Source organism: Macrobrachium nipponense, chromosome 21 (genome assembly GCF_015104395.2).
Source record: "Macrobrachium nipponense isolate FS-2020 chromosome 21, ASM1510439v2, whole genome shotgun sequence".
Taxonomy (NCBI): domain Eukaryota; kingdom Metazoa; phylum Arthropoda; class Malacostraca; order Decapoda; family Palaemonidae; genus Macrobrachium; species Macrobrachium nipponense.
Window position 1 is genome coordinate 74529569 of NC_087212.1, and position 23666 is coordinate 74553234.

At 37.3% G+C, this 23666-nt stretch overlaps 1 protein-coding gene and 1 long non-coding RNA gene across 2 annotated transcripts in view; one reads left to right on the plus strand and one right to left on the minus strand.

Annotated features, from left to right (window-relative positions):
- LOC135198178 (serine/threonine-protein kinase PRP4 homolog) overlaps positions 1-23666 on the minus strand; it is a 277937-nt gene that overhangs the window by 28854 nt on the left and 225417 nt on the right. The window lies entirely within an intron of this gene.
- The window catches only part of LOC135197619 (uncharacterized), a 28504-nt gene continuing 21987 nt past the window's right edge, over positions 17150-23666 (plus strand). The window contains exon 1 of the long non-coding RNA XR_010310640.1: positions 17150-17325. This is a non-coding gene — a long non-coding RNA (uncharacterized LOC135197619). The remainder of the gene's footprint in view (positions 17326-23666) is intronic.

Genomic DNA, 23666 nt, shown 5'->3' on the forward strand with positions numbered 1-23666 from the left:
GTATAGAGGACTGCGTCAACATCGAGAACAGAGCACTGGGGCAGTATCTGAAAACCAGTGAAGACGAGTGGCTAAAGAGTGCATGGGAAGAAGGACTAATAAAAGTAGACAAAGACCCAGAAATATACAGAGACAGGAGAATGACAAGCAGAATAGAGGACTGGCACAACAAACCAATGCACGGACAATACATAAGACAGACTAAAGAACTAGCCAGCGATGACACATGGCAATGGCTACAGAGGGGAGAGCTCAAGAAGGAAACTGAAGGAGTGATACAGCGGCACAAGATCAGCACCCTAAGTACCAGATATGTTCAAAGGACAATAGACGGAAAAATATCATCTCTCCCATATGTAGGAAGTGCAATACGAAAAATGAAACCATAAACCACATAGCAAGCGAATGCCTGGCACTTGCACAGAACCAGTACAAAAAGAGGCATGATTCAGTGGCAAAAGCCCTCCACTGGAGCCTGTGATAGAAAACGATCAGGCAAAGATCCTCTGACTATAGTATCAGAACAGATGTGGGTGGTACGTGCAAATAGACCAGACGTGATGTTGATTGACAAAGTCAAGAAGAAAAGTATCACTGATTGATGTCGCAATACCATGGGACACCAGAGTTTGAAGAGAAAGAGAGGAAAAAAAAAAAAAAATGGATAAGTATCAAGATCTGAAAATAGAAATAAGAAGGATATGGGATATGCCAGTGGAAATTGTACCCATAATCATAGGAGCACTAGGCACGATCCCAAGAACCCTGAAAAGGAATCTAGAAAAACTAGAGGCTGAAGTAGCTCCAGGATTCATGCAGAAGAGTGTGATCCTAGAAACGGCGCACATAGTAAGAAAAGTGATGGACTCCTAAGGAGGCAGGATGCAACCCGAACATCCCCACACTATAAATACCACCCAGTCGAATTGGAGGACTGTGATAAAGCATAAAAAAACATAATAATCATAATATTTGAAGGTTGTAGCTTTTCTCATTTTTGCAATATTTGCATATAAAAAAATATATATATAAAAATTTTGACATTCGGTCAACTTTAACTCGTCCGAAATGGTTGAAAACTGCAATTCTAGCTAAAAACTCTTGCAGTATTGTAATATTCAATCATTTGTCTTCATTTTGAAACAAATTGGAAGTCTCTAGAACAATATAGATTTATGGTGAATTTTTGAAAAAAAAAAAAAATTTTACATCCGCGTGTTACGAATTCATGCATCATTTTGTGATAATATTTTTTCTGTATTGCTTTGATCGTTTTACAATGTGTTATATCTCAAAATGATTGCAATTTAGTGTACAATACAACGATAAAAAAAGTAACTCGTTAGCTTTAACCGTTTTTCGCACAGCTTAATTTGAATACAATTATGTATGAATTTTTTTTTGTCGCTACCATATATCGCATTATTTATATATGATAATGATATTTTTTTCATTTCTGATGGTTGCATACTAAACTTCAGCCAATGAAAAAAAAGGAGCCAAAAATGAACTCTTAATCTTAAAAACTAAGCTCGCTGTGATTTTTTGAAAAAAATATTTTTTCCGCTTCCTCGCTCACTCCAAACCCTCCTCGGCATACGAGAGACGTTTTGGTTTTTAGGGCTTCGGCGTAAGAGGGTTAATATGGCGGTCCGGTTGGCAAGGATTCTTGATGGTGAAGGCTTTGATGACATCACCGAGGATGAAGTTGGCACCCTCATTGACGCCGACTCTGACCCCCCTGACAGACCAGGATTGGGAAGACCTGACGAAGTCTGCCAGTGGGGAAGAAGACACTCCAGGTTCAGAAGAGAAGCAGGAGCAGGAGGAGGGATTGACTTAGGAACGCTTATCCCAGAATAGGAGAATGATCAACGATGCTCAGGAGTTTGTTGCAACATGGTATCCTTATATGGAATGCCCCTTAAAGTTTTCAAACATCCTTGACTTAGCAATGGAGCCATATAATCAAGCCCTCACCACCATGAAGGAGCAACAACAGCAGCTGCCAATCATGATGTTCATCACACATATGAAGAAGAACCCTCCAAAGCCTCCCCAAACCCCTGAAGTAGTGCTTCTTGAATTGCCTGAGTCAGTGCCTCCTGAAGGGCCTCTTGAAGATGAAGAGGTGCCCTCAGAAGAGATGTAACTCCTCTACTTAGCTGTGCAGTCATCTTCATCACCACTCATCGGACTGTATAAATTTTTTTTAATGTTCATGCATATTTTTATTCTTTCTTGTGATTTTACATACAATTGTTTCCCTTGGAAAAAGAAAACTGGACAACTTGAATAGTAACTGTATGAAAGAAAATGTGCATGGCTGAATACTTTTGGGAGGACTGGAATGTTTTCACATGTACGTAACTAAGTCATACACTATGTACATAAATTTGTAGCCATAAAAGGTAAGATTTACTTTGAAATATTTATACAGTAGTACCTCAGACTTCAAATTAAAACCGTTCTAAAAGGCTATTTAAAATGCAATTTTTTTTAAAATATGAAACAAATATCCCCACAAGAAAGGGAATCAGGATAATGCATTCCAGCCAACCCAAAAAGTCCCCCTTTTCATCCTCGTTTTCAAATTTGGTTCTATTATTGTATTCAAAAGTTAAATTTAAGAGTGAAAAATAATAAAACATTAGTACATATACAAAGTGTGTACCATTTACAGACTGTTGAAAATGCTGCACTGCCGGTAGGGATGAAGGGAGGAGAGATGGGAACCCTTTGTGGAAACCGAAATGGTCACAATAGGGAAAGCTTGATAAAAAAAATAAAATTTATTCCCATTTTACAAGGATAATCAAAGGAATCGATAGTGTGTGTCCAATTGTGTGTGTTTGTGTGTGTGTATGTGAGAGAGAGAGAGTAATCAATGTGTATGATTGTTGATTTGTTTACACTTGAATCTTAAGTGCAAGAAAGAGATTAATTATGCCACATTACATCAACTTAACATGAGGATTTTGCAAGCAAATAAATAGTAAGTAAAGAATGCAGTTAAGAAAAGGAAAGAGTTGAAATAACTTATCACAAGGGAGCCTTTTTAAACAAACAATCAAAGGATGGTATGAGAGGGGGGGGGGGGGGCGCCTCTGTGTATTTGCAGATTCTAGCCATTGAAGGGGTCTGGTAAGCATCCCCAGTGAATATGGGGGACGGAGCTTAAAGCACTCTCTTATGCTGAGGAGGAATAGAGAGAGCTCTCTGCTTGGCTGGATAGTCTGGTATTTCCTAGAAAACTGGAATCCCAGACCAATTATAACTCAGGGTATTGTGGCAAGAACTCATCTCGACCTTTATCCTGATGGACGTTTATCTTTTGAGAGACACTCAGATTTAGGAGAAACATTTGCCTCCATTTAGCAAAAGCTAAAGACGTTAGAACAGTGTCTACCTAATTGGCTTTCAAGTTCTATATATATCTTAGGTCCATTCGACCTACTGGTAGTAGAATCGTTCTTCATTTCTCATGGTTTTGAGGAGGTTCTTAAGTGTTTAAATTTTTGGCAGTACGCACCTGCGAATTTCAGTTACTGGCATGGTATCGGGGAGGGGCACATAGAATTCTCGCCTATTGTCAATCGATAGGTATTTTATCGTAACAAAAAGAAGTGATTTGGGCAAATCAAGTGCAAGTGAAAGAAACGGGCAAATAATCATCCCAGCCCAGCTGGTAAGTCAGTTGGAAGCAGACCACATTTCCCACCCAATAACCCACCACCATCCCTTCCCCCTTCTCTCTATTGTCGCACTTAGCACACTGAACACTGGCCCAAGTAAGACTTTTTTTATTATTATACTGTATTGCATTTGTTTGTTTTCATGTTTTATCTATATGTTAAATTTATTGTGAAATAACTTTTTTTTTTATTGTGTGTGAATTGGTACTGCTTTTATGTGCATATAGTAAAGATTTGCTGTCTCTTCTCCTTCTCTCCTCAACAATATCACGACGCCTGATAACTTAAAGTCATTAGTTCATTATTCCTCAAAAATATTAACAATCCCTCCCTCTATCTCAAGTTAGCTGTGCATCACCACAATGACATATGATTTTGTTCATCGTATATACTAAATTTTATTGTGAAAAGCTTTTTTCTTTCATTTACTATTTTGTTGAATATGGTTATCATTAAACTATACTGTCTCACTCAGCACCTTGAACACTGGCTTAATAAAACTTTTTATTTTTATGTTTCTGTATTGCATTTAATTGTTTTCATATTTGTTCTTATGCGAAACAAACCATCGGTCTTAACATTAGGATAAATACTCAGTGCCAGCTGGAAACCGGTAAAGTTTAAAATAATTGTGTACGCAAGGGACTATTGGCATCTGTGCTTGGTCATGTGGAGCCACCCACATACCCCTCTCTAACTCGTGACCCTGTTAGTTATTTTCTTACCGCCTTTAAGAGAGGACGTGCTTTGCCTCCGTCCTTTTAAAGCCGGTTCCCCTCTGTTGTTTTCAATTTGTTGTTTGGAATTCCCGGTATGTGAACATGAAGCCTTCTCATGCTGCGAGACTTCCTGGATATCACAAGAAGCGGATAAACGCCCTGATATTTTCTTCGACGCTGAGGTACTCGTCGTGTAGTAAGTCGTAGGTGCAGAAACTCTTAAGGTACAGTTAATTCGTTGCCTGTGCTTTGGAATATCACATATATTCATATGGATTGCCTGTAAATCCAAAGCTTGGATGTATCAGGATGTACTTTGGGAAGTAATTATGACTAACTGTGCTCCTTTCCCTGCGGGGAGAGGTGGGCATCGCCATCTTGTTTTCGTTCCAGATAGTACATGGGCAGAGATGATGCAGGTGTGCGGTCGGTGTTAGGCTTATCAGGAGAACCAACCCAAGATGGACAGTTGGTTTGCTATATAATGTCAAGCTGCCATCCAGGGTCCCATGTGATGGATGTCCCTTTTATCCTGATATGCACTGAATGGCGGTCGGATGTGTCGCCATCTGTAAAGAAGCAGATAGTGCAACACGGCAGCCTTTAATGTCAGGTTGATATGCCTACGAGAATGCTGGCTTCGCATTCAAGATGCTCAGTGACGTCATAAACATGGCGCCCGCCATGACGTCACTTCACAGCTGCGGCCTACGTGGAGACATGCTTCCATTTTCACTTCAAGGTACAAGAGTACTTTACAACTATGCTTTCAGATTTAGAGATTTTTAACGCACATTGTTTTTGAGAGAAATTACAAGTGTTAGGAAATATAGGCATCAACAAGCTTAGGTGACTGGCATTGACGCCCAGTTGCATTCTCCTGCCAATCCTGGAAGAGTAGGGACTTCGTAGCTGATCCTCGAGCCAAGAGGAGAAGTTTCTTCTCCATCTTCAAGCCAGGACTGTTACATCCCTATTATATGAAATCTCAAGTAGTTGTAATTGATGAACAAGTGAATGATGGAAGCTTAGTCTAGTGTGGCTGTGAAGAGATGGAGAAGGGTAGAATCAGGGACTTCGTGACTGATCCTCGTGCCAAGAGGAGAAGAATAATTGCTTCTTCATCTTCGAGCCAGGACTGTCACATCCTTGTAAAGTAGAAATGCCACAGCAGGTTGGGTCTCGTGATCTTGGCTGCAAGAGTACCATCAACAGCCTTACGCTTCCATCAAGCGTAATGACGTCATAGCCAAAACCGCTTTCAAAATGGCGGTAGTCATGACGTCACAGCCTACTGCTGCCAACCTCTCATCGTCTTCGGTGGCATCATTATATTACGTTTTCATTTCGGGAGCACACACTTATGGAGAAATATGAATTTTCTCGCAAGATAAGCGGCTGTGCCGTTGTGTGCTCCAGTTAAGTTTTGAATAAGAAAGCTTAAGCAGTACTTTAGCTCAGTCATCTTTAGATGGTTGCCGTTTAGGTTGTCAACAGTTCAGCGGTAGCCTAGGTTGTGATAACCATGTCGGCTGTAGAGCTATAATGGCCATAGAACTGTAATGGCTGTAGATCCATGATGCCCATGAGAGCTATGAAGGGCTTTGGAAGCATGACGACCATCAGGGCTAATAGACATGAGTACTATGAAGCCCACGAGGAAATGAAGGTCACATGAATATGACGATCGTAAATAATGTGATGGTCGTAAGGAATACGGCGGCCAAAAGGATCAGGACGGTCGTAGGAGGCAACTGTGTAAACAGTGCCAGGTGTACGAATAGTTCGTAAGGGCGCAGATTCGCCAATTTAGACGGTGTAAACAGTGGTGGGCCTAGGAATCGTTTGTAAGGACGCAGTGTTGCCAATTTAGATGAACTTGACACATACGCCGATGCTTTTACAAACTTTTTCCATGGACTCTAGATGTCAGAGTAATGCAATATGATAAAATTGCTCTCATATTTGTATATAGAATGGTAATAGTTACGTTCTCAAATCCTACTGACTATTCGAGATCCAGCCATCGGTGGCCTTCAGAGATCAAAGATGCCGTGGCCGTAGGGTCAGACGGCCATGACGCACCCGGAGGTTTGTCAGAGGATAGGAGTGAGCTAGCGTCTCCTGTGGCTGAACACAGTACGTTAGAACCGGAGGAAGGAGAAAACCAAAAGTTTCTGGCTTCGTATGCGGTAGTGATTGATTTGATTTGTCAATTCAATAACCTTTCGGGGAGCATTGAGACACCTGCCAGTATGCTTCCTCCGGGGATTGACATGGTGTTTGGATTTAAAAAGGATACGAAGGTGTATAAATTTCCTTGTTTAAATCATGTGGAGTCTGTTTTACAACACGTAAATGCACGGATTGCTGGAAGGCTATGGATTCTTCTTAGTAATCGAATACAGCCTGCATGGTGGGAATTAACATAGTTTGGGTTGACCCCAGAAAACTTCAAACCTTTACAGGTAAGAAGAATTCCCTTGTTTTATATACTACTTGTTGGTATACGTAATCTGGTTTGTTCCTATAAGAATATTGACCAAACGCTTCGACTCTTACACAAGTAGTTAAAGTTAATCGAAAGCTTGGTTCCTTAGAAGTAAAGTACTGTAGAAGCATTCTTCTTAATGAAACCGCATGGAAACGTAAGTCGAAAGGCGGTGAACTTCTTTCTTTCGCCATTTAAGATAGCCAAGCCTAAGTAGCACACTTGTAACCTAAGATGTTATAGCCAAGCTAATTAAGTCATACCTTTTAGCCTAACAAGTGGTTACATTCGTAGCCTATTCCAGCCAGTCCAAGTCACTGCTACTATCTTAGTTAATCTGAGTAGTAGTTTCTTAGCTTAGCTGTCCGAACTAACTGGTTTGGGCATGCATGTGCTGGCTTGGATTAGCTAATGGTTGATGAGGTTTAGTTTTCGAACCTGCATTTACTATCTTAGATTAGTCTGAGTGGTACAGTTCTTAGTTAGCTTAGCCTAACTCATAGGTTAGATGGTTCCAACATATATGTCGTACATGGCAAGTTAGCCTAACAGTGGGTTGATGACTTAGCATGGTCTTACCATGGTCTGGCTACTTGAGCATTCCTTTACTATCTTAGCTTGGGCAAATTAATAAGGTTATAAGTATAGCCGAGCATAGACTAGTGCCTAGGCTACCCATTTGAAACTTTTACCACCTCAGCCTAGAAGGTTGTGGTTGTAGCCTAGCATGTATAGCCCAAACTTTCTTGAACAACTTTACCCTAACCTAAGTCATTTAGTTTCTAGATTAAGCTAGTCTATAGTACTAGCCTAGACTAGTTAAGAGTACACCTCTGGTGGACTTAACCTACCCTAAGTGATGGAGGAGTTAGCCTAGCCTAATTGGTGGAAGAGTTAACCTAGCCTAACCTAACCGCAAGCCAGGGTGGGGAACCTGGTCTTGCCAACTTTAAATAAGTTGTCAATTCTTAATTGACTATACCTACTTAGCCTAGTCCAAGTGGCTGTTGGCTAGATTAACCTAGCATCTGCAAATGGGTCTCTTCCATCCTGGTCTAGTTTCTATGTTGAAGTCATGAACCTAACATAGAGGGTTCGAGCTTCAGTTGGCTGAAGCAAGGCATTAGTTCAAGAGTGAGGTGGGGTGACGTGACGTTGGGTACAATTCTGGCTAAGTTACTCGAGAATAGCACCATGGCAATATAGGGTTTCCCTTTGGAAGGTAGCATATTGACATATGCCCATATATTGTAACAGATCACCTCATCGGGTGTTTCATGGTTGGAAAGTAACATTACTTGTGAAAAAATGAGCCATGTCCTGTTAACAGATTAATTCCTTGGACAGGAGTTTAATTAGAACGTGTCTGAATAGAGTATATTAACATAGGACATTCCCCTGGGGTTTTCCTATGATATCATCCATATAATTGGAAAAGTTAAGTGTATCTTAGTTTTTACAGGAACACTGAGCTTATTAACCCTTAAACGCCGACTGGATGTATTTTACGTAGACATTTTTGTCTCTCGGGTGCGACTGGACGTATTTTACGTCGACATACAAAAGTTTTTTTTTAAAATTTGCGGAAAAATACTTTTAGGCCTACCAGCCGAAAACTCTTGAATCACGCGCCTTAGGGGATGCTGGGAGTTCACGGATCAAGGTGTTGTTTTGTTTACAATCGTTACGCAGGCGCGCAAGCGCGAATTTCTTTCTTGCCGCACTAAAAAGTATCTGTGACACCTCGGAAATTATTTCGTCACTTTGACATAATTTTTTTACCATTTTAAATTATTTGCCCGTTACATGGAGTATTATATATGAAAATTGCGGCATTTTTATGTAAAATACAACAAAAAAATACTCATGATTGTAGCTTTTATCAATTTTGAGATATTTTCATATAAATAACGATAAGTGCCAAAATTTCAACCTTCGGTCAACTTTGACTCTATCGAAATGGTCGAAAAACACAATTGTAAGCTAAAAATCTTATATTTTAGTAATTTATTTCAAATCATTTACCTTAATTTTGCAACTAATTGGAAGTCTCTAGCACAATATTTCGATTTATGGTGAATTTATGAAGAAACTTTTTCCTTACGTCCGCGCGGTAACTCTTCCGAAAAAATCATACATGTGATTGTGGTAATGTTTGCACCATTTTAAATTAGCCGTTACATAAAGTTTTATAAATGAAAATGTGCGCAATTTCATGCACAATACAACTAAAAACAACCCATGGTTGTAGCTTTTATCAATTTTGAAATATTTTCATATAAAAAATGATAAGTGACAAATTTTCAACCTTTGGTCAACTTTGACTCTACCGAAATGGTCGAAAAACACAATTGTAAGCTAAAACGCTTATATTCTAGTAATATTCAAGCATTTACCTTCATTTTGCAACAAATTGGAAGTCTCTAGCACAATATTTCGATTTATGGTGAATTTATAAAAAAAAATTACATTTTCTTTACGTCCGCGTGGTAACTCTTCCGAAAAAATCATACGTGTGATTGTGGTAATGTTTGCACCATTTTAAATTAGCCGTTACATAAAGTTTTATATATGAAAATGTGTGCAATTTCATGTATAATACAACAAAAAATAGTTGAAGGTTGTAGCTTTTCTCATTTTTGAAATATTTGCATATAAATCACGATAAATAAAAAAAAAAACACGTTCGGTCAAATTTGACTCTACCGAAATGGTAGAAAAACGCAATTGTAAGATTAAACTCTTACAGTCTAGTAATATTCAGTCATTTATCTTCATCGTGAAACAAATTCGAAGTCTCTAGCACAATATTTAAATTTATGGTGAATTTTTAAAAAAACTTCCTTCCCTCCGCGCGCGGATTCTCCGCCACAAATCTCCGAAATGCGTAAGTCCCATTCTCGGAATATTTGCTCCATTTCATATTAGGCATTTCATAGAGTTTTATATATGAAAATTTGCGCAATTTCATGTAGAATAAAACGAAAAATATTTGAAAGTTGTAGCTTTTCTTATTTCCGAAATAATTGCATATAAAAAAATATATATAAAAAAAATTCGACATTCGGTCAACTTTAACTCGTCAGATATGGTCGAAAACTGCATTTGTAAGCTAATATTCTTACAGTATAGTAATATTCAATCATTTGTCTTCATTTTGAAAGAAATTGGAAGTCTCTAGGACAAATATTTATATTTATGGTGAATTTTTGAAAAAATATTTGTTTACGTCCGCGAGTTACGAATTCATGCATTATTTTGTGATAATATTTTTTCTGTATTGCTTTTATCGTTTTACAATGTGTTATATACCAAAATGATTGCAATTTAGTGTACATTACAACGAAAGAAAAAGTAACTTGTTATCTTTAACCGTTTTGCGCACAGCGCGATTTAAATACAATTATATATGAAATTTCGTTTTGCGCTATCATATTGCATTATTTATATATGATAATGATAATTTTTTTCATTTCTGATGGTTGCATAATAAACTTCAGGCAATGACAAAAAAAGGAGCCAAAATGAACTCTTAATCTTAAAAACTAAGCGCGTTGTAATTTTTTGGAAAAAAAAAAATTTTTCCGCTTCCGCACTCACTCTGAAACGTCTCCGGCACACGGGAGACATTTTTTTTTTTACCGCTTCGGCGTTTAAGGGTTAACTGCTCTCCTAGGGCTGGCCTGAAGGATTTGGATATTTTTTACGTGGCTAGAAATCAATTGGTCATCTAACAAAGGGACCTGCTGCTTATTGTGGGATCCGAACCGCACTATATCGATGAATTAATTTCTATCACCAGAAATAAGTCTCTCTGATTCTGGGTTGGCCGAGCCGGGAGTCGGACCTCGGACCACCGGTTTGGCAGATGAGTGCACAAACCACTCATCCAGAGAGGAACTCGTATAATTGAAAAACCATGTAAGAGCTGTCTCAGGGGTTTCACCCTTTGAGCAGCCTGAGGATTCCATTTGGGATACTGGGAACAACATGGAGGTTACACAAACTCTATGTTCTACCTGTTCCTCCATGTCCCGAACAGAAGGAGGGGTTCAAGTAATTAAGGAGTACCCAAGATGAGTGACTGATAAAGTTTATCTTAGCACAATCATCGCTACAAGGTTCGTGTGGGGAAGAGGCTCCACCGATGGATAGAATTAATATCTCAAGGTCTGGAGTTTGCCCAGTATCCCTTTTCAAACTAATAGTTTTAAGATATTGGGTGTGGAGTGTCACCCCAGATGTAACACGACTCCAAAGGTCTTTGGCTCACATATACAGAATGACTCTTTGGCCGTGACTGCCTGTATAGAGGAGGTTTCTGTCCATTAAAGGCATTCTGTCAGTAGACAATGATCTTGTGGAGATGTTGTCAGAACAGAGGGAAGTCTCTGTAATTACATGTATGGTGATACACATTGGACGGGTGATTGGGCATGTGAATATCACTTCACACTGAGTAATCTTCAGATGAATCAGGAGCAGTGAACTGGCTGGGGCACATAAGAACTCCGATCTGATAAGTGAAAACATACTCTGTATCAGAGTAGACTTGATGGATTACCACCAGGCACATACATCAGTCACATTCCAGGAAACTGACCGTGGATGGTGGTCTTCCTCTGACCTTGGTAGAGAGGGAGTACTCAATAACCAGGTTTTGGAAGTAGACTCAAAAGTAGTTAGGAACAACAGTTCCAATTTGCCCCAGAATCCAAGATAATGAGTCAATGCAGCACATGTCATGATGACATGCATTTCTTAGTCATGCTCAGTATGGTGTGAGTATGAGTAAGAGACCTTCAGGAGGGCTGGCTTTGACTTGTCAAAGTACTCTGTGGTTATAGAAAGGACTACGTCACCTAGAAACATAAAGGTAGTAGACGTAAAGGAACAGGCCAAACAGAGGCGATCGGTCAAGCCTACTCCTTGTTGTCAAGTTGTACCAATGGGGTCATACAGAAGAGAAGGTCATCAGAGGAATACGTGCCTTCTGGCAATTAAGAACATATCTGTTAAAATGATCATGACATTTGGTCTGTGACTGTATCGAAGCTCAAATTGAGCAATGTTAAGATTTCTGTCTGTTCAGTGAAATTTGAGAGTTGGTTCATTGTTATGACAAACCACTTTCAATTTTCTGTGTATAAATAAGGTTGCCCAGAGGTCCTTGGACACAATTTCCTTGGGTCCTTTGGTGGGTGCTCAACAAATTGTGTAACTCATCCAGCATCCCTGGCGGATCAGTTGGTATCTTGTCTAAGATGATGGTATGAAATGTAAAATGGAGGAGGTAACTGGCCTCTCCTTTTCAAATTTCTGTCTCCTTCTTTACTTCGGGCAGTAAGAAGAGAGTAACATCATAAACTGATGCGGACAAGATACAGGTGAGTGAAGTAGCCATACTGTTAGGGTTAGTATCAGTAAGATACCTATCAGTAGCGGGACATTCCTCTCTTCAGCAATGGGGAGAGGAATGATAACAAACCTACATGAGTGGATGAATTGGTTTGTTCGAAGAACAGATCTTCTTATCTTCCTTGGACGCAATGAAGTATGACATTTCATAGAACCCAGAAGTCTGACTCTATGATATTCATATATGTCTTAGATTCTGAAATACTGGTCAGTTGTTTCGTAGAATTCTGGTATTCAGAAAACTGATCAAAGGTGGCAAACTCCCAGTTGGTTAATAGTACTTACCTCCCACCAAAAGTAAGTCTATCCAAATGTCAAGACTGAAGGTTTGTTTCGTATATGAACAAATGACAAATTTTTAACCAATTTGTATTTTTCATAACTTACAAACCTGAGGTCTTAACATACAAAGGCCCACCTCTAACCACCCCTCTATCAACTAACCTGGGTTGGAAGGAATAACTAACGGGGTCATGAGTTAAAGAGGGGTATGTGGGTGGCTTACATGTCTCCAGTGACAAGCAAACAGATGCCAATAGTCCCTTGCGTACACAATTATTTTAAACTTTACGGTTTCCAGCTGGGGGCTGAGTATTTATCCTAATGTTAAGACCTCAGGGTTGTAAGTTATGAAAAATACAAATTGGTTAAAAATTTGTCATTTTATCATTGTTTAATTTATTGTGAAATTCCTTTTTTATGTGAATTATTATTGCTTTTACATATTTACAGTAATATTTTAACTCTCTTCTCCTTCTCTCAACTATATCAACCTTCCCGCGTTCAGCATCAGGTTAGCTGTGCGTGACGTTAACGTGGTGACGTATGATTTTGTACATCTTCTATGCTGAATTTTATATTGAATTGCTTTATTCTTTTATTTATTTGGTTAAATATGGTTATCATTAAGCTATATATTGTAAAGAAAAAAAAAGTTAATGCAGTTTTTCTTGGAGGACGTAGTAGGCTGTCTAATGCAAGTATAAACAAGATGAATGGTCAGTTGGAAGTATACGAGTATTTGTTCGACAAACAACACAAAATTTTCTGAAAAAATTTATTTCGAAAAATGGAATGTTCAACATAAGAAAACGTTTGACAAATGAGTTGCCACTGTAATATTATTTCATAGATTAATATGTACTGTATAATAGGATACTAATATTTTAATGTATATTTGATGTGGGATGGTGTTAGAGGGGGTTCTATATATTTGCTGATTCTAGGTATTTTGGGGAGGGGGTTGTGTCTGGTACCCATCCCCCAGCGAATACGGGGGGTACACTGTACAACCTGGCATCACCTCATTCTCTAGGAGCATTAAAGTGCTCTCTTGCACTGAAGAGGAATAGAGAGCTCTCTGCAAGGCTGGATGGTCTGGTATTTCCTAGAAAACCAGAATCCCAGACCAATTATAACCCAGGGTATTGTGGCAAGAACTTGTCTCGTCCTCTGATTATAATATCTTGTCCTTTACCCTAATGGACTTTTATCTTTTGAGAGACACTCAGATTTAGGAGAAACATTTGCCTCCTTTTAGCAAAAGCTAAAGACGTTAGAAAAGTGTCACCTCAATAGCTTTCAAGGTCTATATCTTAGGCCAATTTGACCTCTTGTTAATATGATCGTTCTTCATTGCTCATGATTTTGAGAGTTTTTAAGTGTTAAAATTTTTGGCAGTATACTACCTGCTAATTTGAGGTACTGGCATGGTATTGAGGAAGGACACAGGATTCTCTCCTATTGTCTGGACCTTCATCTTGTAGTGAAGTGTCAAAGTTTTGGGAGTCAGGAGTGTACAATGTACCCGGTGTACCCAACACTCTAGTGATGGGTTGTGGTTTTACTTCAGTGTAAGTGACAACATAATCTGGTTGTTTTTATTATGGTACTGTGCCTAGGGTCACCTTGAAATTTCTGCTTGCCATTGGATATTTCCATGGCTTCGTAACTTTTACCTATGCTTTGGTGGCGGTCAGAGTCCGCTACAAAGCTCCCCCTCGAGTAGAGGCAGCCCTCAGTTTTATTGCTGTTTCTACTGCAGGCTTTCTTAACTAACAAGGAACGACTAGCATTGTTTTCAATGCTGGCAACTTTTCTTTTTCTGATTCAATACATGACTTAATGCTTTAGAGCAGAATATGTCCATGTATCTCACCTCCTGTCAATGTGGAAATCAGCTATGTATTTACTTGGTAAGTTACTTCAATAAAAATTACATTTTTAATAACAGTTCCATATATACTTTGCAAGTATTTAATTACATGATCGGAGCCCTCCCTCCTCCCCTCTGGTGGACATCAGCATAAACAGAATGAGTATTGTCTGCCAAGTCCTTCGTAACCCTCTTGCTAGGGGGTGAGACTGGTGTCACATACACAGAATATCGGTGTAAATACTGTGAAATTTGAATCTAAACTGTTGCGAATAAATGAAACTATTAGCTATGTAATTACTTGTTAAGTATATATATAAAACTTTATTAAAATTGTCATTTTTTCATTCATTCAAATTTGCAAAAATTTCTCACTCTTTATTTGTATGTGGCCTCTTTGTAACAACTTTCTTTTCTGTATCTTTTCTGTAGCAACATAGCTCCTTTGTTGACCTCTTCACATTGTAACCTATAGATTGTGGATTTGATATATGAAACTCCTTAGCCAAATCAGTGATGCATATACCACTTTCAGATCTTCCTATGAGTTTTGTTATCCATTTTTCTTTCTTCTCGGGAAAAGTGCTGACCATGCACTTCACATGGTGCACTACAAGCATTAATAAAAGATGGTGGTAGTGTCCCATGGCCCCTAGCTCACTGTTTAGTCTTTTTCTTTACCTCCATTTTGGCTTCCTTTCTTTAGCCTTGCTGTCTAACCATGGTAACTATCACATATTAGTGCATTCATGGGGTTATCTCCCAGCTCCACCTGAAAATCCTTGTACTTCATATCCTTTGTTCCTTTGTTACCTAAATCTCTTTATCTTGCTGTCCAACCACTCAAACTCCTTCTCTTCACTGTCTTTAGTGCTAAATGGGCACAAGATCCCCAGTGCTTGGCTTGATAGCTGAATTTCCATAAATCAGTTTACAGTAGTTTATTTCTTTTTGTTTTGCTGTTCATCACTAACTTGCTCAGGCCTTCATGGTGACGTTATTTGCACTAGAGATATAAAAATAAAATTTCCATAAAAAAAGAAAAAGTTTAATAGAGTTGTGCAATGAGTGACATTATGGGTAAATTGACTGCTCCCCCTTTGTTTCGGTCGGGAAATGCATGCTTGACATGTTTCCTCTCATACATGTTCTAGCTGTTCATGTTTTTTGTTGAGTACTGAGCAACCAAGCAATTTCTTATTCAGACAGAGCATTTGCCTACTGATTGTTCAAGTTGAGAGTTGTCTGGGAAGTTGAGAGTTGTTTGGGTTCCGAGGTTTGCAAGGTACCACTATATTTGGGTATTATGTATTATGTAGTGTGTTAAAAAAATCCATGAATTTTGACACAGTGAGGAATGTAAGGGATCAATGATATCACACTGAATTTCTTCCCCCAAAGTACAACCTTATTACTATGTACATCAACAGAATTAGATTATCTCTGTATTAATGCAACATCACATTGTGTAACAGCCATGATATCAGATTCAACCTACATAGTCCTGAGGTAATGAATCTTAGGATTGATATGAAAATGTTAACTGTGCTCCTTTTCCCTTTTCTGAATCTTTAACATACCTATTTCCTCAGAGGTATGTTTCAAGTACTCATTCATAGAAAATTGGAGATTTAAAAAATAAGGACAGAAAATTACAGTATTTGTTAAAAAAAAAATTTTGCATGAAATTTACATACAAAAACTGTGAATGGAGGGACAGTGCAAGGGAAAGATATCCAAAGGTGATTTTTTTTCTCCTGGAGAGAACTTCAACAAATTCACCGGGGGTTAAATAAGGTCTTGAATTGCCACAGCAAAGAAGGCAAACATCCTTCCATTATTAATGATCAGTGAGGTTCTGCACCAAGAATATGGACCGAGAGGGTAAGGAACCAGGCCAGCTACACTTTCAAGGCAAAAACAAGGCTGTTGGAACTGCTGATAGATAGGAATTTTTTTGTGCAGTAAACAGTAAAGTTTATAAGAAGGGGTAGTTGTAAATATACTAGCTTGCAAAGGAGAATTAATGAAAATGGGGCAAGGGGTGGCATATTGTTACAATGCTAGTGTGTCATTATACCAACCTTTTTCTTTCACTTCATTCCATGAAATGTGATGAACATTTTAGTATACTATGGGCCTGCTGTTAATTTTAATTAAGGAAAATTGTAAATAGTATCCTATGTAAGAATATCAAATATCCTGCATTGAATCTTTCTGGATTCCAAGGAAACACATCTGCTTTAGAATTATTCTTTATCAATTTTACAAATTTTCTCTAAAAATTTTGATAAAAGTCAATTGCAAGAGAATCAGATTTAAATTAAACCAGAAATAATATTATTTAATTAATAAATCTCAGCAGCCTCTCAGATGCTCTGTATCCCCTGAAGAGGTGATAATAAAAGTTTATCTGTTATGGGATGTTTAAATGTTAAAAGAGTTTCAAGTACTTGGAAAGTATTTGGTGCAAATTATGTGTGTTTTATTTAGCAGCTTCTATTGTATGGACCTTTACTTTCATAACATGATTATCTTTTGAAAGTTTAGTTGCAGTTTTAATGCTCTTAATAAGTAACCAACCATCATCCTATTGTTTTTCTTTTTTTTCGGTCTCATGGTCCATCACTGACTGTCAGCTTTTTTTTTTATTGCAAGTTTAAAATAATCTGTAATTGCAATATTTTTTCCAGGCACAAGACAGGTAAACGTGAATTGAACATCTTGAAGACGTTGAATGATGCAGATCCTGATGACAAATACCATTGCCTTCGTTTATATCGGCATTTTTTCCACAAGAATCATTTATGCATGGTGTTTGAACCTTTGTCAATGTCATTAAGAGAAGTAAGTCTCCTCTTGTTCTTTCCTTTCTGTTTATGCACAGTGTTTTTGTTATAATAGTAATTTGTTCATGTTATTAGTGCAATGTTGAAAGAAGATCCTGATGACAAATATCATTGCCTCTGTTTATACCAAAATGTTTCACAAGAATCATTTAAGTATGGTGTTTGAACCTGCCTATGTAATTAAGAGAAATAAATCTCACCTTGTTCTTTCCTGTCTTTTTATGTGTAGTTTTTTACGGGGTACGAGCTTGGTCATTGACCAAACATCCACTCTGTATATGCATGAGTTACCAGATACCACAGAGTCCTTGTTTTACAATTTTTTTATTGTTTTTACCAGTTTCCAGCTAGCGCTAGAAGACTATCTATTGTTAAGACCTCAGGTTTGTTGGCTATGAAAAATACAAATTGATTTAAAAATTTTGTCATTTTATAATGATAATTTGTGCAATGTATTGGTAGAGTAGTCCTTGTGTGCATGAGTTTAACATTGATTTAATCATTATGATATTCACCTCAAAAATACTATGTATCAAGACTTTTGACTGACAGGTATTGCACTCAGAATCTTTTAAAACCAAGCACTTATGGAGGTAATAGGGCATGTGTTCTGCTGTGAGAGATACAGTGTTGTACACAATATTATTTGCGTGGTTTGTGTGCCTATTTCAGTCTCTTGGTATTGTGTTGAGGATCTGCATGTGGAATGTGTGAATCTTCAAGTGAATTTTGAACTAGATAAGTATAATGTTTAAGTTTATTGTGTTGAAGTCTTGTTGAAGCAAACTGGAGACAGCCCAGCTTTGTCTCTCAGATGATAAAAGTGAAGACCTTTTCTTGTTTGCTGATCTCTGGATGAGGTTGACTGTTTGTTTACAAGGGTGATGTGCAGGTGGTATAAGGAGTTTTAGAAGCCAATTTCTATTTGCCTCTTGAACGACATTGGGAGAAGGCGCTAGCGCTAGAGAAGAAGTTCATAAAGATGTTTTGGAGATCGTAGAGTTGTAGGTTTGTGATGGTGGTCGCAGCTCCTAACAAATCTTGAACATGGGAATGACCAACCTCTGCTGTTAGATATCTACAAGAGATTATTTTGTCATCAAAGAGAAGACTGTATCTGGGTTCAAAGTCTGCCTAGGATTGTTTCATCCTTGCAATGCCATTCAATGGTGAAGGAGGTCTGAAATTGATATATGCCAACCAGAGAATCTCCATATACTGTAGAGATTCACAAGTAGCAAATTCTGGTGATCTCTAAGGTTTGAACATCTACAGATATTAAAATAGCCATAATTACATGATTGGTTGTGTTTCAAGTGGCCATTTAAAGTAAATGGCAGGCATTGTGTAATAATTAATCTGACTTCAACCAACTTTGTCTGCAGTGTTCATTTAAAAAGAGATATAACATTGCAGTAGTATTACAGTGCCCCCGATTTTACATGTTTCACATTTCCGTGGTCCACTTTGTTGTGGATTTTTGTGGAACATATTATTCATTCTTCCATGGGGAACTTTCACTAACTTGTAGATTTTTTGTATGTATTGTATCTCTAAAATTATTACTAATTCACTTTTTTCATAGATCAATGCTATTTATTCATTAATTATATTATTTTTCATATTGTGTTTGTGACTGAATTTTATGATAAAAATGATTTACGGCATAATTTTAATGTAGATATGTATCTATTAAGCTAATTCCAGGTTGTGCCCTAGACTGAGCATAATAGGTATGATTCTCTCTCTCTCTCTCTCTCTCTCTCTCTCTCTCTCTCTCTCTCTCTCTCTCTCTCTCTAAGGGTATTGTAAGATGTACATATGTGAAATTAATGACATTATAAAGAGTTTCTGATGATAGAGTATAATGTACATTATTAAAAATATTTGCTAATTATTTTCATTGTATTTTCCAGTAAAAGTATACTGGAGAATAAAATGAAAATAATTTGCAAATATTTTAAATATTGCACAACATGTTCTATTATCCAAAAACTCTCTACAGTAATATCATTTCAAATACATCTTACATTACTCAGAGAGAGAGAGAGAGAGAGAGAGAGAGAGAGAGAGAGAGAGAGAGAGAGAGAGAGATAGAAAGTGCATGCCTATTATGCTGAGTCTGGGGCCTAACCTGGAATGGGGTTAATAGAACATTACATACTATCATATAAGTACACTGTGAATTACTTTTCTCATAAAAATCTGTAGGCAGCCCCCGGTTACCTGCAGTTCTGTTCCTGGGGGACGGTAACTGAAAATTGTCACTGTCTGTTTGGTTAGCACTGTGCATTTCAAAATCGTAGAGTTACTCATTTATATCCCTGTTCATAGCACTGTTCACCACTTTTCTGCTGGTTGCTTTAGCCATAACTGTTTTTATACAGTTCGTTCGATTTACCATTTCCCTCGTCGCTGTCCAAAAATTCCTCTTGTCTCCATGTTTATTTCACTCATATCACTGTATGTCACCTAAAATGATTTAGCACTAACGTTTGTTTGACACCTCACAAGACCTCATAAGACCTTATAAGACCTCACAGGACCTCATGGTACCTCATAAGAACTCATAGCACCCCACAAGACTTGCAAGACCCCACAATTGGCACCAAATTATATAACCTGATCTTGGTCATTTGTGGGTTTGGGATATGAAGGAAAAACAAGATATAGATAAGTTCACATGCATTTGATGTAGGACAAGCAAAAATAATATTCAAGGGAACGTTTAACCCAGGTATATTCTTCTTAGCCACACAGGTGGCCTTTACTTGTAATTATTACATTACCTATACTAATGCACAACCAGAAGGCAGGTTAGACTGTATTGACACTACATGGTGACATGTCTTTGTGGCGGCCAACGGCGTCGGGACTGCAGGGCACTTGGGCATTCATCTCGACCCTGTCTGTCCTGTATGGGACTGGCAAATGAGCTGCCCTTGACCGCTGGTACTGCCTGTTTTCAAATGCCCCCTTCACACAGCATTGTTATGCAAGAAGCTGATTGGTTGTTCTGGCTCCTTAGACACAAGAGTCAATCAAGAAGGGACATAGAGATGCTTGGCACTCTTTTTGAACTGCCAAAGCCATGCCAACTTGTAACGTCTTTGGCGGTTGACTTGTGTTGTCGCACATACACACAGAATCACTTATAAAGGTTTCACCGGACTCCAGAGTATCACAGAGAGGCTTATTCAAAATTACCAAATCAGCTTATATATATATATATATATATAGATATATATATATATATATATATATATATATATATATATAGATATATAGATATATAGATAGATAGATATATAGATAATATATATATATATATATATATATATATATATATATATATATATATATATATATATATATATATATATATATATATATATATATATATATATATATATATATAGTATATATATCTATATATCTATATATCTATATATCTATCTATATATATATATATATATATATATATATATATATATATATATATATATATTATATATATATCTATATATATATATATATATATATATATATATATATATATATATATATATATATATATATATATATATATATATATTGTTACGTATTAAGCCGGCCTTGAGAGAGGCTATATACGTAAACGGAAATAATTGAAGGAGGAGAAGTTGAAATTAATTGAACTTACCGTAAAATAGGTTTATAATGGCCCCAAATTAATCTAGAGGAATAGGTAGGTCGCCAGAGACTCAGCTAAAACTTACAGCTATTTATTTACAAAAGGCTCGTTCTGGCTGGAGAAAGTGAATACAGCGTCCGCACGTTGGGACTTATAATCTCTCACAAATGGATAGCTGGCTAAAATGTAATGGATGAAAGCTGGTCTCATAAACTGGGTAATGCAACACTTGCGGGCAGAGACATGACACGTGGTCATGGGATCTGGAAAAGAATCTCAGATTAGACGAGATAAAAGGGAAAAAAAAAATACTTCTTGTTTTGATTAATTAATTCTCTAACACTGGGGAGAAGGAACTTTTAATGTTTCACTGAGGTATGCAATGACTTCATTGGTCTGGGACGATCACACAAGGGGAAGCATGCGGCCATGAGGCAGTGAAAGGGAACAAAAGGATGAGTTCATTTTTGGTTGGGAATTGAATTGGGAAAATGGGGATCAAATGGATAATAGGATGGAGAGACTGGCAATATGCTGTTCCACAAGACGTACCTGGATGTCGTGTTCATGTGGACCCTTTGTAGGAAAACAAACGTGGCCGCTTTGTCTTGGGCCTGGGTCGATCGGCGCGCCACTCACGCCCTGGATAGGCCTAACAGGAAGGCAGGTGGTTGGACATCCGTCCGGGGTCACGTCTCGAGACGACTGAGGAAGAACCCAGGTGTTTTGCTTGGGTGTTGGAAGTCAGCTTAACCCCCCACGAGCAAGGCAAATCCTGGAAACAAACATACAGCCAGCAGAGGGGTCACAGGAAAGAGAGCTTAAGATATAGGTCTAAGAAGTACCAATCTGCCTACATCCTTCCCTTTTGAGATACGTCCCTAAAGCTGACAAAAGACTCTTTTCCCCCCAACTGGGTAACCCCCTATCTCTGGCTGGCGGGTTTTGGTTCCCGCGTTTCCCTAAAAAATCAAGCTGATATTTGGAGGAAATGGCTGCCATTTTCCAAATCAATATTGATTAATATCTGGGTAGACGGAACGATCTATAAACGTCACACTATATATATATATATATATATATATATATATATATATTATATATATATATATATCTATCTATATACAGTGGTCCCCCGTATTCGCGGGGGGGGATGCGTACCAGACCCCCCCCGCGAATAGTTAGAATCCGCGAATGTTTGGAAGGCCCCCCTCTAAAAAAAAAATGCTCATAAACTATCCTGAACATGCAAACACCAAAGTATCCCTTTTTTTAAAAGGAAAAATTTTTTTTAAAGACCCCATCCTCATCAAATATACATAAAATATCCTATTATGGTTCATATTAATCTTTGAAATATTATTAATACTATTTTAAAGTAAATCTTACATTTTATGTTTTTATACATAATACATACTCTGTACATCTACTGAATGACTTAGTTACGTATGTGAAATAATTCAGTCTCCCCATAAGTATTCAGTCATGCACGTTTTCTTTCATACTGTTACTATTTGAGACCTTCCATTTTCTTTTAAAAGGGAACAATGGAATGTGAAATCACAAAATACCAAATGTCCTACTTAAAGTATTATCCTACATCAAATATACCATTGAATTGGTATTTTAATATATTTTAAAAGTAATCTTAAACATTTTACCATTAGAAATATATAAACAGCCAATAGCAGAGAGAGAGAGAGAGAGAGAGAGAGAGAGAGAGAGAGAGAGAGAGAGAGAGAATGTTATTATTATTGTTTAATCTCATTAAACGTAATATTATTTGTAAACTAGTACTGTATATTATTATTTTACCATAAAATGTAGTAATGTCCTTAAAGATATACTTATACATACACTTCCAGCCCAAACAGAGGGCGAGAGTTACCACTAGCGCATGCTAGTATCTGGTGTGGAGAGAGAGAGAGAGACGAGAGAGAGAGAGAGAGAGAGAGAGAGAGAGAGAGAGAGAGAGAGAGGGTTGTCCTTATTTAAAAGAGTGAAAATGGATAGATTATTGTACTTCTTTAAAATACTATCACACGTGAATTTTGAGATTAGTTATATTATTATTAATATTATTATTATGCAAAAAATATTAATAAACATACACATGTACCACAGAAATTATCTCATATATATCAGCAAAAGAGAAAGAGAGAGAGAGAATCTCAATGATCCGTAGATGGCAACACTCGATTTAACAGTTGGAACCCAGCCAACCAAGCTGGCTAAGTGTTCAAAAAAACAAGACACGGGGTTACATAATTCTTTTTTATTTATAAACTAAAATCTTGCTAATTTACTTTAGTATTTTCTTTAAAGAATTTACATTATTGCTGTTTACATTAATATTGATATTTGAAAATTAGTAAATCATCATCCAAAAAACATACATCGCTTTAAGAGAGAGAGATTATCGTAGTATTTGTAAAATACTTTCACATATGATTTTTGTAATTACAGTTATTATTATTATTATTATTATTATTATTATTATTATTATTATTATTATTATTATTTGAAAATATTAATAAACATATTACGCATATATGTACCATAAAAATCTCTCATCTCAGTAAGAGAGAGAGAGAGAGAGAGAGAGAGAAGAGAGAGAGAGAGAGAGAAGAGAGAGAGAGAGAGGGGCGGGGGGGGGGTGGAAATTT